Genomic DNA, 19283 nt, shown 5'->3' on the forward strand with positions numbered 1-19283 from the left:
TTTGCAATTTTTCAATACACCATCAAAGCTAGCCATGAAAATGTTTGGCACTCGTCAGGTCATTCTTTATTACACCAACGAACCTAACCTCAAAATGACTGAAAATTCTAAGGTCATTTTGACAGATCTAACATTTTCATTTTCATTTTGCAGCATTTGGTGGGGCAATAAGAGCGGAAGTCATTCCAAAGCCGATGATAAGGAGGGGTAATGGCTGAATAATCTTTGCTGGCCACATAAACGCCATGGGATAGGAATAGGGTATTTTGGTATTGGATTAGGGTGTTGATGCAGACTTGACAATATCAATGCTATTCAGATGCAAAATAATTTTAAGGCTCAATAGCAAATCGCATACCTTCCAAAACCAAAAAAAAAAACAAAAAACAAAAATCCACAAAATGCCAAGCAAATCATAGAAAGAAAAAGCGCCCAATTGTTTATTTTGTCAATTATAACAAACGGATACTCCTACCCTCTTCAACTCGCCAGTCACCCCGTCCACCCACGTCCTTTCAGTTCTGGAAAATATATGATTCCCAATTAAGCCTTTACGGCTCAAATAACCATCATTCAGTAATCAGCAATCATCAATTTTTCAAAAGCAGTTTTCTTGCTCCAAATTACAAACCCATAACTGAAAATTATTTCACTGTTATCCAGATGGTTAGTAGAATGCAGTGATAAATTATTATAAACATTGGTTGAGATTTCAACGAGAAAACTGCTTTTGATTTTTCGCTGAACGATGATGGTTTGTTTCCTCTTAATCGAATTGTCCGCGTGGTCTTGTAGTACCCCTTCTAGGTATGAACCAGTCATTGCCATACATATTAAATGCTAGACATGACCCCATATGGATAGCATTTGCATATGTAAAAGCTTTGCTGATGTGACTTTTCTATTAGGCAATTCTCTCATCTCATGTTTGTCTTCAAACCAAACTCGCAAGTTTTTCGCTGGATTGCTTCCGAAGAACGTTCAGAAACATAGGGTCTGCAAAGTTACTATAGAAATTACTCTAAATGGTTTTATGAATAGCTTTCCAACAGTTTCTCTGGGGATTATTGTGAGGTTCTTGTAGTAGTTCTTCCAGGATTTTTTTCTAGAGAGCTCTCCGATGTTAAGATTTCTTTTAGATGTTTTTGGGGATCCTGCTTAAATTTCTTCAATATTTCCTGTGGGGATTAGAATTTATTTTCCGAAAGGCGCTACTTTTCTCAGGATTTCCAAACTACCTTTCAAGTTTTTCTAATAGATCTTTGGGTTTCTCATATGGATTCCTTCCGATATTTCACAGAGAATATCCTTCAAAGAATTTATCTTAGGAAACATTCCGAGGAAAAGCTCCCGAAAAAATCCCTGCAAGAACTACTGGAGTAACTATGAAAGAAATCTCGAAATTTGGCATCCACATTTTGGAACGATCTCCGGTTGAAGAAATTTCAAGAATTGGAGATTTCGAGAAAATCTCTGGGGGGAATTCCTATAAAACCTCAAAAAATAAACTGCTATAAATGCGGTAAATAAACGAGGAAAAGCCTGGAAAATCTCCCACAGAAATCTCAAAGGACACTAAAAGAATTAAAAAAAAAAGACCAGGATAAATTCTGAAAAACTCTGTGATACATCCCAGGGCCAAGGCTGGAAGGAATCTTCTGACAGGAGTACCGGGAGAAACTCCGAGTGACATCTCAGATGAAAGTTTATAAAAATCCTGCAAGCACCTTTAGAAAATATTCCAGCTAAAACTCCCGCAGAAATTCTGGACCAGGAAGCTTAAGAAGTTGCTGGAGAAACTTCGAAAGAAATCTCTGGAGAAACAGAAAATTTGTAGAAATCCCAGCAATAACTCCTGCAGCAACTCTAGCACAAATCTCGGGTAGATGTTCTGGAGAATTTTCATGACAAACACTGGAAGAAACCTCAGAAAACCTGTGAAAACACCTGCGACATATCTTGTGGAGATCTCGGAGTCGAAATTAATCATGGAAGAAATCTTGCAAAAAAATCTTTGGGAAAAACTTAAATATGCCGAAAAATAACCGATAAAATTGCCAAGTTTTTGCTGGATTTTCCAGGTTTTTTTGTCTTTTTCGGCTTTTTTATTAATATTTCGGCTTGGCTAAACTAACGTGTCACCCCAGGAAAAATCCCACGAGGGACTCTGGGAGCGGCAGCAATTCAGGAATCTCTGAAGATTCTAAGGAATGATCCAGGATAAAACTGTTCGAATCTTGGAAAAAGACCAGTGGCAATCCGGAAGTCTCCGGAAGGACTTAAAAAAACGGAAAAATAAGGAAGGAATCCTGGGCGGGTATTTCTGAAGAAGTTCCAGAAGGAAACCCTGACGGAAGTTCTGGAAAAAGTTCTTGAAACAGTTTTCCTAGATTAATTTCAACTACGAGATTAACTCTGTGGACCCTACAAGTAGGTAGATCTACAAAAGTAGTAAAATTTACTACTTGTTATTCATACTAAGTAACTAATGTTTTGTTTTTATCGATGAGGTTTTTCCCTGTTAAATAAAATTCCCTGGGGATTCCCGGTTTTCCAGGTTTTTCTAGGTAGTAGACACCCTGAGAAATGGAGTAGTTCAAGCAATTTTCGGCGGGTTTCCGAGATGTATAATTAAAGGATTTCAAATTAAATTTAATGCAAAAGTCTATTGAAATTATTTGCGAATTATTGGGCAATTTTAGAGATTTTTTAATTAATTAAGATGTAGATAAAGAGTCTTCAAGAAATTTCGACAAATACTTTATATAAATTAATGATGGTATAAACGTCCCATTACACATGACAAATATTTGGCCAAACAAGCCCGAAAACTGGCTAACACAACGTGAATCATGGCAACCTTGGATGATTGTCGGACTACAATGACAAATATTTGCCATTACGACAAACAATCTAAACATATTATGTAATTATTCTCCTCAGGAAATCTCACAGAAAATTACAAAATGAACTAATGAACTTTTTACAAAGTTTAATTAGAAACTGAATGGGATTTTTTTACTGTCGATATTCTTGAAAAAAGCTATAGTTTGATTCCAAAAAATATTCGAAAGAGTGTGCTAAATTCCATAAATTAATATTTTTTAAATATAAAAAAACACATTTACACTTTTATTTAAAACTACTTCTAGAAAATCCACCATTTTGCGGAGCTCCTCATGAGTTCAGCCACATTATTATCCGAAAGTTTTGTCAACCACTCCTTTTAAGGGGTTAGATAAAAACAATTTAAGAACGACCAGAGATTTGCACGACACTCTTCCAGAGGTTCCTTAGAAATACTTCCAGAAGGTGCTGCACAAATATGCCTAGGTGAGCTTCTAAAAAAATCCTCGCGGTTTGTACCCAAATAATCTATTAGAAAGTAATTACGTCAGGCATTTTGAAGGAATGTCCCAAGGAACTAGACTTAATTCGACCAAACTCCTCACTCTCTAGATGTTTTCCGTGAAAGTTTGTTGAAAGCTTATATATATATTCTGATTTCCATCAGACATTACTATGGGACTTCTGTATCTCCATTAAGAAATGTTGAAGTACTGTCTATGACTTTTGTAAGATTTATTTTTTATTAACTTTTGATTTCAATTAGGCTGATACAAATATAATTTTGACTTTTTGTCTACCCCCCCCCCCCTTCAAAAATTTTGGCTGGATTTTGCATTTTGAGGGGGCTGATAAAAAAATATTTATCAAAATATCAGGTCTTGCCAAAAATTCCTTAATAAATCCGATGAGTTTTAAATATTTTTCGGATTAAATGCTTTATTATTTTTATCCCCCCCCCTCGAATAGCCAAAGAATGGTGGGACAAAAATTGAAATAAATATTTGTAATCACCTTATAAAGTATACGAAGAATTTTTCTAGCTACTTCCGAGAATATTGTAATGTACTTTCTCATGATTTCCGTTAAAAAGAAAATCAGACATTCCATGGAAAATTTGCTAAACAAATGCTTAAAAAATTCTGCGAGTTTTTTTTTCAATAATTTAAAATTTCCTTCTAGAAATTTTCTAAGATCCAGCAGTAATAAAAAAAAATCTCGAAGCATTTCAGCTTCATTTCCCAATAAAGCCATTTCTTTCCAGCTTCGGTCACCAACTTCCTTCGAAAATCTATCATAATCCACTCCCTGAGTTCAAAAGAATGTAATTCAAGGAATGCAAGCAATGGTTCTCTATATTTCACCAGAATTTCTTTACGAAATTTATACAGGTCTAGTTCAAACAAGTTTCAATAAAAATTCCTTTCCACCATAAATTTCCTGATTGACTCCGGAATTTCCTGATAATTCCAGGTTTTTTTTCCAAGGTAAATGAAATTCCCTGTTAATTCCAGGTTTTTCTAGGTAGTACACACCCTGATTAGCGTAAGTGTGCGTGAAATATAATGATGGGAACGAATGATAAATAATGGGGATCGGCATTTGTAATTAAAAAAGTTTACGAATAAAATTTATAGGTGGGAGATGTCGTAACAATATAATGAACCCTAGAATGAACCCCATGCCAAACAATGCAATGAGGCGGTAGCTAGGATAACTTAGATCGAAGCAATCAAAGCTCGTATCTGATGGGTAGTGTTCTTTCGGTAGACAATAATGACTGCTGAGATCGGTTGACAGTGTGGATGATATCCGTTCAAACTCTTACATACTTATGAATTAGAATATTCACATCAAGCCGCTCACTTACGACATCACTCACTTGTCAACGCACTCATTTTTGAACCCTCTCACTTAACAACACCTTACTCGACAGTTCACTCACTCACAAGCTCATTTAACAAAATTCACTCATCAATACATTTGGGGTCTAATTCTATAATAACTCACTAAAATTCATTCAAACCAACTCACTTTTTCTTGAACTCATTTACACATCAACTTTATCACTAACTTACATCTTAACCCTCTAATACCCAAATTTTTGATTTTGATCTAAATATCATTATTCGTCATCTAAAATCGATTTAAACATGTTTTGGAAGATGATTCTTTTTAATTCTCGATTTTGTGAATTTCAGTTTTTGATTTTTCTAATTTTTATTTTTGAACATCCCCACACTTTTATATTTTTCCTGGAAGTCAATTTGGGGAACGGATTTTTTTTTTTTTTTTTTTTGAAGGGTGACCAGGTGGAGCTACAGGACAGCTGATAGCAAAGCCTGGACCCTTTCCCAACTTTCCCCCTACTAGGACCAATACTCACGATGGACTAGACGATGTCGTCAACTTGAGCAAAGTGTGTAGTAATTAGCATTGGGTCGTAGTAGTTTTTAAAAGTACTGTTTTTAACTTTTCCCATCGCACTAGTGTTTTGATCGAATGGAAGCTCCAAAGATGATTTGATAATTGAACAATATTTCAATAATCGAAAATCTCCGAGGTCACTGGACAACATTCAGAGATAAAAAAAGGGTGTCTATGTCTATGTTAACGCCTTCAGAGTACTATTCTTAAGAAATATACAAAGAGCAACAAGAGAAAAAAATGTGTCGTAGCTAATTTTTAAACATTTGATATTTCTGAAAATTATTCGAAGACAGCTACCAGAGCTAGCGTTTTTAGCCGATATGGGCAACTAGTTTTTCTGACAGCTTCCCCAAACAATATTCAGATAATATCCTCAATTATTTTATAATACATTCTGAAAATTATTTCAAGCTGATTACCAATAGTGTCAATAACCGATGTTAGTCATTGACAGCACCAGCATCATCCCCAAATAACTCTCATATTAGTGTTAGATAACACTTTTTGAGCTTCCATTCGATATTGTAAAGAAATTTGTCAAACCCTATTTGTCAAAATATAGTCAATAATGTATCAAATTGTGTTCCTAATTTCGCTAGTCGTCTTCTGCATATATGTGATCATCTCAGTCCAAAGTAATATTATATCCATCGTAACCCTTTACATTGTCAACCGTCCTAAGTCTTTTTTTTTTTTTTTTTTTTTTTCAAAGTGATTACGGCGATAGCAACACTGTGCTTATGTTCTACACCGCACCCTTTCCCTACATTTGCTTCTAGAAGCCTCTATTTTTGTTTCAACACACAGAAGTACGTAGGCGTGTGTAGCCCAAGTCGACACTGTTTTGGCCTGCGTTGAATAAAAATAGTTTTAATAAATTTCCCCTTTTTTTTCTTTTTGTCAATTGGTTTTTTTGTAGTATGGTCCATGTATTTAGTTAGGTTCTTGTCAATTTGGCAGTTATTCGAAGTAGATCTCCAAGGTAATAGTCAATTAAGTCATTCTGATCTGTTCTATCATAGCAGCTTTAGTCTTTGCTTTATTGAAGTGTAGTTTTCTTGGAAATATGCTGAATGTCGTTATTAAAAAGAGACGTCTGGAACTGTGTCCTGCTAGTTGTTTCGTCATGCACATACGTCATGTCTTAATAATGCCTAGGAGATTAACGAAAACACGTGTGTTTGGTCGGATGTCCATTGCGTAGAAAGTCAAGGAAAATAGGTTTCTTTATTGTCAGTTGTTATGTAAGCAAGCCTCGCCAAGTTGGCCAGTTGATTGTAATAAGACAAAAATTGCTTGTCAACTATTATGTATTCATCCCCCTACAAATACTATGAAAAATATTCAAATTCGTTCTGTCCTATCGGTCCTACCTCGATAAACCATGTCATTTTCTCATGCGTGGCCTAGAAATGTCAACCTAGTCATACAAAAGTAACGTTGTTCAGTTAATAAAAAGCAGTCAGCTTTTGTCCGAAATGTCACGTCGAACGCATTGATGTCAACAATGCGTTTAAATGTTCGCACGTTAGCTTCGAATCTATCAGCACAATTAAGTGCTGCAAATCTCCTTCCCACTATTAATTCGTCGGTTGATTTTAATTGCATTATTTAAAGAAAATATGACCAACTAACATGGTAAAAAATCGACAAAGCGACTATGACATTAATAAATTACTAATCAAAATCAACCGAGAAACGTGGGAAATAGAGCCCAAACAACATTTTGAAGTCAGCTGGCTGTTAAAGGTTCCAAAACCTGTCACAAATCCTATATTACTTTTATTAGGATTTGTAACGATCATCAAAACCTTCTCAAATCAAACCGACTTGGAACTATTGCTTGGGAATAGACTCTACTGAGCCCTGGCGGATCCTCCGTGTTTATCGAGCATGTCTGATGCATATGATCAGTCATACTCCATCTGCAGCAGCCGGTTCGTGATGAACCGTTGGAGGCGCATTAAAGTGTTAAAAAGGTGATATGTTTCACTAAAGAACACTACATTACAATAATCAAAATGAAACTCCTTCACTTTAATACCGTCAACCCCTGCGAACTTGGCCAGGGAATTTGGGGAACGGATTTTTTGAGATGAAAACATTTTGAGATTTTATGATTAGTGTTGAAATATTATTATTTTAAATTTTTTTCACAGAAAATTTTATTTTCCGTGTAATTTTATGGAAAATAATTTTAGAGTGTATTCGATTCCCTTAAACTATTGAACAAGGATAGTATGATTTGGGAAAATTTTAAAATATGTTAATTGTAGCGATTCAATACAAAATAAACAATGACTTCTAAAAGGTGACTTAAACATCATTTTTTCAATGATTAAAAAAAATGTAAATACGCTTCAAAATACACCAAAAACCATTTTGAGATATACAGAACAGTCCTAAATATTTGCCAAAAATATAAAAAACATGATTTTCCACGACACAAAAATTACAAAAATGCTCAAGCTATACCCCGTCTAAAGGCGGAATTGGGTATTAGAGGGTTAAATATCATATTTTTTGATAAAGCTTAAGGACATAGTTGCAGGGGTTACAAAATGGCAGCGAGTATGGCCGCCACTCTCTCCCTTACACCTCCCTCCCCTCACCATAGTCTTTGAGAAGCGCGGAAGTTAGCGAACAATTTCTCAAAATTATACTTGCTTACCTTCTCAAATTGCTCTCAGGTTGCTACTTCTGGTAGACAACTATATTTTTTATCCGTTAGGAAGTACTGCTTTGCAATTTTCACAATATTTTCACAATTTCGTGCCAAAATGTAGCACACACTGCACTTTTTTTTCTTCGACAAGCGCGTCACCCTTATTTTCAAATCACTTTTTAACAGCCTTATACACAACACAGCACTGTAATAAGTTGATCGATTACGTGAAATTGTCCGCACTTTCGCCTGACCTACCGTTTGTCGCGAAAAACTTACGCGTTTTCCACTTTTGTGGCCGAAAACCCGGATCAATTTACATCGCGGTTCGCTAAAACGGAAAAGCGTACCGTTAAACTGAGTGGTATTGTTCAACGTACGGTGAAATTGATTAAACCGCAGGTTCATGTTTATCACGAAACAAGGCTGTTTTAAATATCATACTACCAATGTGATTTCAATAGATAACAGAACAATCGTTCGCTGTTTATGAGTTGAAATTACATCAATTAATGTCACCCCATAACACGGTAGTTTTCTACGGTCAGAGAGAAAAAGTACGAGAGAAGAGAGGAGAGAGTTGTCAACAAAAACGTAAATAAAGTGGTGCACAATGGGATAATTGGTGAAAATATTGGGCAGAGTAGGGATTTAAATAAATTTAAAAATATTTTATAAGAACAAATTGTGTTGGTGGGCATATGCAATAAATCATATGTGTGCCAAAATTCAAAGGTACAACTGCTATTTTAATACAGCTCATTTTGGAACGTTTTTGTTAGTTTATTTGACCAAGTCACACTACACTGTGCGCCGTCTGATTTGTTTGTTTTGAGTGGGTGGTTGAGAGGGTTATTAGAGCGGGAGCCAAGCTTATTATTATGATCTCGAGCAACCTTCACCTTAAAATACGCGCCGTAAAAAGTATGGTAAGTGGGGGCAGGATGGGTCACCTAAGAAATGGACCCCTATAACTGTCTGAATATAAATCACATTTCTCTGTATTCTACCACGACTCTCAGATACACTATTCAGCTATGATATAAAACTATAGAAAGGTCATAAAGTTTGAAACCTGCTTTTTGACAAGCAATTTTCAAATCATGACCCATCTTGCCCCACCTTATTTCTACGGGGGCAAGATGGGTCAGCTATCAGAAAACTCGATTTTTCTCCAACAAAAAATACTATATCTTCTATTTTTTCTCTATACATCTAAGCTTCACAGACGTAAAGATTACATGAAAAAAGTGTTGAAACATATCGGTAGATTATTCTCAGAACTAGAAGATTTTTGTTCAGGTAGCCATGAACCGACTTTGAAAACCTATATTTTTTGTAGGAAAATTTCAAAAATAGTTTCACAAACTCTCAGTGCTCTAATTGCTTCGCTAATGTAGGTCACAGAATAGCCTTTCAATGAAGAATAAAACATTTTCAAAAACTATGCAAACATACCGAAAAATTAGGGTGACCCATCTTGCCCCGTCTACACAATACACGTAGTTATATGGAATGTATAGCATAAGGAGTATAACGAAAAAATATGTTATTTTTTTCTGTGCAAGGAACGTAAAGAATTTTCAAAACAATATATCACTTTTTTGTGTATCCACTTCGTTCATCTGGGAAAATTATTGAAAGATTCAAAAAATATATAGTACGGTTGAAAACGGTACTGACCCATCTTGCCCCCTGACCCATCTTGCCCCCACATACCATACAACACCACCAAAAACCTCAAACCAAATACAGCGCGAGCGCGGTGCAGCTTCGGCTGCTTGATGGCGCGCATCCTGAAAGGTTAAAATCGGGGCCGGATCACAACGTCCGAGGCCATACTGTCCTGGTGGCGTATCTGCATGTTCGGACCTTGTGCCTCGAAAAAATGCGCCATAATGTCCTGGGACATTATGGCCTCGGACGTTATGATACTGCGCCGTTAAAACCAACTGTCGGGGACAATTTTTCACACTAAATTTGGGCTTGTTTATTCGAAGAAAATGTAGCTGACAAAATTGGATCATCAATGTACTGGTTACGGCAAACGTTCTTCCAAAAATTCTACAAATTCTTTCAGCTTCACGCTAAGAAGTTCTTCTGCATGAGATATTCCAGAAAATGCTCCGAGCATTCGTAAAAATATTTTAAACTTAATGAACTTTGTCGTTTGAGCCGACCAGAAATTTTCTGGAGCCAGAGTGATTGCATTTGATTTATTTGGTTAAATTTTATGGAGCATTTTGTGGCGTATCCAGTGTAATTTTCTGGCGATAAAGGCAATTTTTTCTGGAATAGTTTTTGGCATTCTAGTTGAACAGAAATTTAGTTAGGAGGGGCAATTGCCCCCCTTTGCCCAGCTTGTCTCCGCCAATGGTCGTTGGTAAGCTAAATTCATTGGCTTAATCTGGGAATCATTTTTTCGGTCATCTGTAAGACCATCTAAGTAAAGGTTAGAACAGAATCCTATTGATTTTTTGCGGAAAATATCGATAATTATAATTATTATTATAATATTTAGAATCATCGAACGGGGAAAGATATCGTGGTCCTTCAATACCTTCACAGCAGAATGGTCGCAGACGTCGGAATCAGCATAAAAATATGTGGATGCACTAAAATTCAAACATCGAAGTCTAACATGCACGCTAACGCCGCTCAGCACTAAAGTGCATAATTTCCAGACTACACCAAAAATGTGTAACCCTTGCACATTTACAAAATCAGCTCCAGTGTCCGCAAAATCGTTAAAATCGCAAAAATTTTTGTACGCCAACCTAGCTAGGTTCACTAGTGACCTTGGAAAACAAAAAAATATCATCAATTCGCATCTAGACGAGTGTACGAGCAGTTTTTTGAGAATGTGTAACTGCTACACATTTTTGTGTGGTCTGGAAATTATGCACTTATGAGTAGGGCTTACACATTTCAGTGCTGATCAGTTTTAGCGTGTGGTATTTGTGTTGCTGTACGCCTGTGAAATGTGTTATGTATCAGTGATGAACGCTTAAAAATTGACGATGCTTATTAAATGATACTTGGATACAGTAGGAAATCACTAGGCACTACAAAAGGTGGACCAGAATCGAATTCTGTCGAGCATCAACGAGGAGGTCTTGCTTAGCTTTTCAAAATGGTCAATCTAACAAGAGAACCTCTCTAGTAAACAATTTCTCTCAATAGTGGCTCTTTCGCTACACATAAACGTGCTCCGCTATGTCATTTGCATAACCCTGTGGTCAATCTTTTCGACCTTTCTTTCGATCTGTATTATTTTTTTGCAAATGTTCTTTTAATAAATCGAACAAAAAACTAGAGATCTCAATGTCAGATAAGCTTCTTTTTATAGTTAGTTTTTGCTTAACTTTTAAAATTTGTGTCGATTATAACAACACAGCTTATTTCGTTGACTCACAACGTTTCCTTGACAGATTGCTACACGTCCTATCGCACATCGACCCGGTGGCGGCGGTAGTCAAGTTTGTTGAGTACCGGTTGAAAGTTCGACCGTATCATCCATCGCTTATCTCAGGTGGGTAGGTACTTGAACTGAACATTTGCCATTTCGCGCGTTGGGTGCTTGGCGCAGATGTTTTCGGTGCGATTTTTTTTCCATGCTCTTTCGAATTTAGGTCAATCGTGTTCACTGTCCGTTTCCGGTTAGGGGTGGACCTTCACGGCTAAAAACGGATGGTAAAAATCGTAGCACTTGTTTTGTTTTACGAGGGGATGTTATTATTGTTTTAATCACCGCGAGGGGAAGAGAATAATTAAAAACTCGCGCCCAATTGCATCCGACTGTAGCGAACAAAGCAAAAAGTTACACGGCAGACAGCCAACAACGGGCCAAAGTGTTCAATGACATCGCGACTGTTAACACGCGGTGGTAACCACGTATGGTCAGAATGCTGCTCTGCTGTATCTCAACATCGAGCACCCTGAAGTCACTATCATGGTCAGAGCACAGTAGAGGTGTGTTGCTGTTGATGGTGCTGCTGCAGTGAAACAGGTTGTGATCATCGACGCCATTGACCGGTTACAGCGACGCTGACAAACATCTGATTCAGTTAGAGCTAAGCAGCTGATGCCATACCTGTTCGTCAGCGATGGCAGCGAGGCCTTCAACGGAGTCATTCGTTCTGCTAGGTTAAACGCGCAGCTGACTGGCCCTTTTGGCTCATTCGAACTATGTGTCGAGAACTCGATTGCGTGACTAACCGCGTAGACTCGCACCCCAATGATAAAGGAATCCTGTTGTCAATTGCAACCATAAAAAAATGGAAACTTTACGCGAAACTGGGGCAAGTTTTTGGTCACGAAAGTTTTAGTCTCAAAAAAGGAAAATTACCAGGACAATGACGTCTGCAACAGACACGTCTTGTCATCAGGCATGGCCGAATAGTATCAAATAACGAGTAATAAACAAAATAAATCTTTATTGCACCACCAAACCTAACCTCAAAATGACTGACAATTCTCAGGTAATTTTGACAGATCACACAAAAGCAAGAAGACAAAAAATATCAATTATTTTACCCTACTTTACCGACCTTGTTGTCGTCCTTTCCATGCTCTTGTTACACTTGTCAAAATGACCTGAGAATTGTCAGTCATTTTAAGGTTAGGTTCGTTGGTATTCGTATCTAACTGTTTGGCAGCTTTTCATGAATAATTATAAAAATCCTGAGCAGCACACATGCTCTACATGAGCTAATTTAAATCATTTCAATGACCCGAAAGTTTTAAGGAAGTTTTAAGAACCGTTATAAAACCAAAATGCTTTTATTTTGGTTTTATGATGGTTTTGAAAATCTCGTCCAAACTAATTAACTGAAAAGTGTTGCTGGGAATGTGTAATCCAGGATACTAACTTTTTGAACACAATTTAGAAAATATCAATGATTACTATAATATGAAATTAAAGCTGTTGTTTTAGAAACGAGCCTGCCTCAAGCTATTCGTCAGTCAACTCTAGGTTAGTATATTTAAAAACTCAGCAAACCTTTAACTACCTTCTTATTTCACAACTATTATTTTTGATTCTTGTACCCGACAGCACGAGACACTTTGCCAATGTACCACCACAAACAACCCCAAAAATAAAACAAAAGCCGGAAATGCGCTCCAAAGGAAAACGTCCGAAGAAAAACACGCGAAACAATTCTTTCATTTTCATTTTCATTTTGCAGCATTTGGTGGGGCAATGAGAGCGCAAGTCAGTCCAAAGCCGATGATAAGAAGGGGTAATGGCTGAATAGTCTTTGCTGACCACATAAACGCCATGGGATAGGAAAAGGGTATTTTGGTGTGGGATTAGGGTGTTGGTGCAGACTTGACGATATCAATGCTATTCAGATGCAAAATAATTTTAAGGCTCAATAGTGAATCGCATACCTTCCAAAACCAAAAAAACAATAATCCACAAAATACCAAGCAAGTCATAGAAAGAAAAAGTGCCCGATTGTTTATTTTGTCAATTATAACAAACGGAAACTTCTACCCTCTCCGACTCGCCAGTCACCCCGGAAAAAATGTCCCTTCAGTTCTGGAAAATATAGGGGAAATTACCTATTCTCGACCGTTCTGTTCTCTTCGTCTCTGTGGTTTTTTTTGAAACCTATTGAACTCAGAGTTGATCTCAAATCCTTCCCAATTAAGCTGAATTACAGCATCCGCTCGATAACTGACTGCTCTTTAACTGGACTGCTTTTTAACTGGGCGCTCGATAACTGGGGCAAAGTCGAGTTAAAAAGCAGCTATCTGTCAAAAATATGCGAAATATAACCTAACATTTTACAAATCGGTAAACAAAACAAAATATAAGAATAGCCTCCGGCTCCGGAAGCTCAGTCCAGTTATCGAGCGGCGCTCGCTTACTGGACTGTCGACAAAGCCCAGCTATCGAGCGGAAGCTGTATATGGCCAAGTTTTAGGCAATTTGGCTGACAAAAACCCCCCATGACGAAGAGAACAAACCTGCCGATAATACCCATTGTCACCCTATTATCCCCAATTAAGCCTTTAATCGAATTGTCCGCGTGGTCTTGTAGTACCCCTGCTAGGTAAGAATCAGTCATTGCCATACATATTAAATGCTAGACATGACCCCATGGATAGCATTTGCATATGTAAAAGCTTTGCTGATGTGACTTTCCTATTAGGCAATTCTCTCATCTTGTCATTTTGTTTGTCTTCAAAACCTTATCAAGCTTAGAAAATTGAAGTTGATAAACAATACATTACAAGGTTCGAATTCCCATAGAATGAGATCATTCATTCGCACTACAACACCATAGGAGATAATACCACATTGGCTGATTACAGTACAAATGTAAAAAATCTCCCTTTTCCCCCTATCCGCAACCCGGGGACGCGCCCTGTTGGATTTCGAAAGCCTCGGAGAATATTACAAACCTTCAATGGCATTCCCATAAACTAACCCACATTGCCCATTCAGGGGTCTGACTGGGCCTATTACCCTCCCTCAGTTTGTAATATTCTCTCCAACTTGGAATTATATTTTCCCGGCACATAAATGACTTCGACAAATGTTCGATATACTATGCAGCGTCATGATCAGTATAACTATATCAGATGACTTGGAGATCTGATTCTTACAGAATTGTTTGCCATTGATTATACATTCAGCTATTCTAATCATTACTGCAAAGGCCATCGACCACATACCTGAAATCAAAGCTTCCTGGAAGATATAATCCAAGCCCAGGAAAAACACGCGAAACAATTCTGACACAATAAGTATACCGGGGTCCGGTCTGGGGCTCGCGGAGTGCGAGAGAGACCTGCACGAGAATGATAAATGACAGTTCTTTTTTGTTCATGTTTACTTTTGCAATATCCTGATGAGGACGACGACAGCGGCGAGGACGACGACGTTGGATAACGACGACTTTGTTTGAGGGAGTTTGAGGAACAAGTGGAGGTAGGTTAGGGAGAACGTTATTTTTCTTCGCGCCGCACCACAGGACTGTTTGTGAGACTGTCGTTTCTATTTTTCCATTTCGCGTGAATTTAATTTAATAGTGTGGAAACGGCTTCACTTGTGGCTGTCGTGGTTGGGAATAGTTTGTTTGTTGTGATACGTATAATATAATCGGACTGCGACTGGATTCTAAATGAGAAAGTATACACCGCAGAAAATGTGTACACATTCATTATAAATTTGCTTGCAATTTATATATACAATGTATGTTACCTCAGGAGAAATTCCTGGAAGAATCCCGAGAGGCATTTTTGGAAGAATCCCGGGAGGAATTCCTAAAGGAATTCCTGGAGGAATCCCTGGAGAAAACCCTGGAGGAATCCCTGGAGGAATTGAGGGAGGGGACCCTGGAGGATTTCCGGGCGGATTCCCTGGAGGAATTCCGGGCGAATTCCCTGGAAGAATTCCGGGCGGATTCCCTGGAGGAATACCGGGCGGATTCCCTGGAGGATTTCCGGGAGGAATCCCTGGAGGAATTCCGGGAGGAATCCCTGGAGGAATTGCGAGAGGAATCCCTGGAGGAGTTCCGGGAGGAAACCCTGGAAGAATTCCGGGAAGAATCCTTGGAGGAATTCCTGGAGGAATTCCGGGCGGATTCCCTGGAGGAATTCCGGGCGGATTCCCTAGAGGAATTTCGGGAGGAATCCCTGGAGGAATTCCGGGAGGAATCCCTGGAGGAATTCCGGGAGGAATCCCTGGAGGAATTCCGGGAGGAATCCCTGGAGGAATTCCGAGAGGAATCCCTGGAGGAATTCCGGGAGGAAACCCTGGAAGAATTACGGGAAGAATCCTTGGAGGAATTCCGGGAGGAATCCCTGGAGGAATTCTGGGAGGAATCCCTGAAGGCATTCCGGGAGGAATCCCTGGAGGAATTCCTGGAAAAATCCCTGGAGGAATTCCGGGAGGAATCCCTGGAGGAATTCCGGGAGGAATCCCTGGAGGAATTCCGGGAGGAATCCCTGGAGGAATTCCGGGAGGAATACCTGGAGGAATTCCGGGAGGAATCCCTGGAGGAATACCTGGAGGAATACCGGGAGGAATCCCTGGAGGAATTCCGGGAGGAATCTCTGGAGGAATCCCTGGAAGAATTCCGGGAGGAATCCCTGGAGAAATTCCGGGAGGAATCCCTGGAGGAATTCCGGGAGGAATCTCTGGAAGAATTCCGGGAAGAATCCCTGGAGGAATTCCGGGAGGAATCCCTGGAGAAATTCCGGGAGGAACCCCTGGAGGAATTCCGGGAGGAATCTCTGGAAGAATTCCGGGAAGAATCCCTGGAGGAATTCCGAGAGGAATCCCTGGAGGAATTCCGAGAGGAATCCCTGGAGGAATTCCGGGAGGAATCCCTGGAAGAATTGCGGGAAGAATCCTTGGAGGAATTCCGGGAGGAATCCCTGGAGGAATTCTGGGAGGAATCCCTGGAGGAATTCCGGGAGGAATCCCTGGAGGAATTCCGGGAGGAATCCCTGGAGGAATTCCGGGAGGAATCCCTGGAGGAATTCCGGGAGGAATCCCTGGAGGAATTCCGGGAGGAATCCCTGGAGGAATTCCGGGAGGAATCCCTGGAGGAATTCCGGGAGGAATCCCTGGAGGAATTCCGGGAGGAATCCCTGGAGGAATTCCGGGAGGAATCCCTGGAGGAATTCCGGGAGGAATCCCTGGAGGAATTCCGGGAGGAATCCCTGGAGGAATTCCGGGAGGAATCCCTGGAGGAATTCCGGGAGGAATCCCTGGAGGAATTCCGGGAGGAATCCCTGGAGGAATTCCGGGAGGAATCCCTGGAGGAATTCCGGAAGGAATCCCTGGAGGAATTCCGGGAGGAATCCCTGGAGGAATTCCGGGAGGAATCCCTGGAGGAATTCCGGGAGAAATCCCTGGAGGAATTCCGGGAGGAATCCCTGGAGGAATTCCGGGAGGAATCCCTGGAGGAATTCCGGGAGGAATCCCTGGAGGAATTCCGGGAGGAATCCCTGGAGGAATTCCGGGAGGAATCCCTGGAGGAATTCCGGGAGGAATCCCTGGAGGAATTCCGGGAGGAATCCCTGGAGGAATTCCGGGAGGAATCCCTGGAGGAATTCCGGGAGGAATCCCTGGAGGAATTCCGGGAGGAATCCCTGGAGGAATTCCGGGAGGAATCCCTGGAGGAATCTCTGGAAAAATCCCTGGAGGAATTCCGGGAGCAATCCCTGGAGGAATTCCGGGAGGAATCCCTAGAGGAATTCCGGGAGGAATACCTGGAGGAATTCCGGGAGGAATCCCTGGAGGAATTCCGGGAGGAATCCCTGGAGGAATTCCGGGAGGAATCCCTGGAGGAATTCCGGGAGGAATCCCTGGAGGAATTCCGGGAGGAATCCCTGGAGGAATTCCGGGAGGAATCCCTGGAGGAATTCCGGGAGGAATCCCTGGAGGAATTCCGGGAGGAATCCCTGGAGGAATTCCGGGAGGAATCCCTGGAGGAATTCCGGGAGGAATCCCTGGAGGAATTCCGGGAGGAATCCCTGGAGGAATTCCGGGAGGAATCCCTGGAGGAATTCCGGGAGGAATCCCTGGAGGAATTCCGGGAGGAATCCCTGGAGGAATTCCGGGAGGAATCCCTGGAGGAATTCCGGGAGGAATCCCTGGAGGAATTCCGGGAGGAATCCCTGGAGGAATTCCGGGAGGAATCCCTGGAGGAATTCCGGGAGGAATCCCTGGAGGAATTCCGGGAGAAATCCCTGGAGGAATTCCGGGAGGAATCCCTGGAGGAATTCCGGGAGGAATCCCTGGAGGAATTCCGGGAGGAATCCCTGGAGGAATTCCGGGAGGAATCCCTGGAGGAATTCCGGGAGGAATCCCTGGAGGAATTCCGGGAGGAATCCCTGGAGGAATTCCGGGAGGAATCCCTGGAGGAATTCCGGGAGGAATCCCTGGAGGAATTCCGGGAGGAATCCCTGGAGGAATCTCTGGAAAAATCCCTGGAGGAATTCCGGGAGCAATCCCTGGAGGAATTCCGGGAGGAATCCCTAGAGGAATTCCGGGAGGAATACCTGGAGGAATACCGGGAGGAATCCCTGGAGGAATTCCGGGAGGAATCCCTGGAGGAATTCCGGGAGGAATCCCTGGAGGAATTCCGGGAGGAATCCCTGGAGGAATTCCGGGAGGAATCCCTGGAGGAATTCCGGGAGGAATCCCTGGAGGAATTCCGGGAGGAATCCCTGGAGGAATTCCGGGAGGAATCCCTGGAGGAATTCCGGGAGGAATCCCTGGAGGAATTCCGGGCGGATTCCCTGGAGGAATTCCGGGAGGAATCCCTGGAGGAATTCCGGGCGGATTCCCTGGAGGAATTCCGGGAGGAATCCCTGGAGGAATTCCGAGAGGAATCCCTGGAGGAATTCCGGGAGGAATCCCTGGAGGAATTCCGGGAGGAATCCCTGGAGGAATTCCGGGAGGAATCCCTGGAGGAATTCCGGGAGGAATCCCTGGAGGAATTCCGGGAGGAATCCCTGGAGGAATTCCGGGAGGAATCCCTGGAGGAATTCCGGGAGGAATCCCTGGAGGAATTCCAGGAGGAATCCCTGGAGGAATTCCGGGAGGAATCCCTGGAGGAATTCCGGGAGGAATCCCTGGAGGAATCTCTGGAAAAATCCCTGGAGGAATTCCGGGAGCAATCCCTGGAGGAATTCCGGGAGGAATCCCTAGAGGAATTCCGGGAGGAATACCTGGAGGAATACCGGGAGGAATCCATGGAGGAATTCCGGGAGGAATCCCTGGAGGAATTCCGGGAGGAATCCCTGGAGGAATTCCGGGAGGAATCCCTGGAGGAATTCCGGGAGGAATCCCTGGAGGAATTCCGGGAGGAATCCCTGGAGGAATTCCGGGAGGAATCCCTGGAGGAATTCCGGGAGGAATCCCTGGAGGAATTCCGAGAGGAATCCCTGGAGGAATTCCGAGAGGAATCCCTGGAGGAATTCCGGGAGGAATCCCTGGAAGAATTCCGGGAAGAATCCCTGGAGGAATTCCTGGAGGAATCCCTGGAGGAATCCCTGGAGGAATTCCTGGAGGTATTCCTGGAGGAATTCCTGGAGGAATCCCTGGAGGAATTCCTGGAGGAATCCCTGGAGGAATCTCTGGAGGAATTTCTGCAGGAATCCGTGGAGGAATCCCTGGAAAACTTTTTCAACCACAAAAAAAAATCAGGAGATACCTTGATCCATACGCTACATGTGTACGAAAACCGATTTTGAAAATATTACTTCGTTATTTAATAAACAATCAAAAACCAAAAAAATGAGGAATTGCTTCCAGTTTCGCCTTAAGTGCCGAATCCACAATAAAGAATGATGGGAATACGGCTTCAATATC

The 19283-nt window shown here is 41.2% G+C and overlaps 1 protein-coding gene across 8 annotated transcripts in view; it reads right to left on the reverse strand.

Moving 5' to 3' along the window:
• The window catches only part of LOC109410817 (disintegrin and metalloproteinase domain-containing protein 10), a 301283-nt gene that overhangs the window by 192290 nt on the left and 89710 nt on the right, over positions 1 to 19283 (reverse strand). The gene's annotated exons all lie outside the window — the stretch shown is intronic.

The sequence above is a fragment of the Aedes albopictus genome, chromosome 2 (assembly GCF_035046485.1).
Source record: "Aedes albopictus strain Foshan chromosome 2, AalbF5, whole genome shotgun sequence".
Lineage (NCBI taxonomy): Eukaryota > Metazoa > Arthropoda > Insecta > Diptera > Culicidae > Aedes > Aedes albopictus.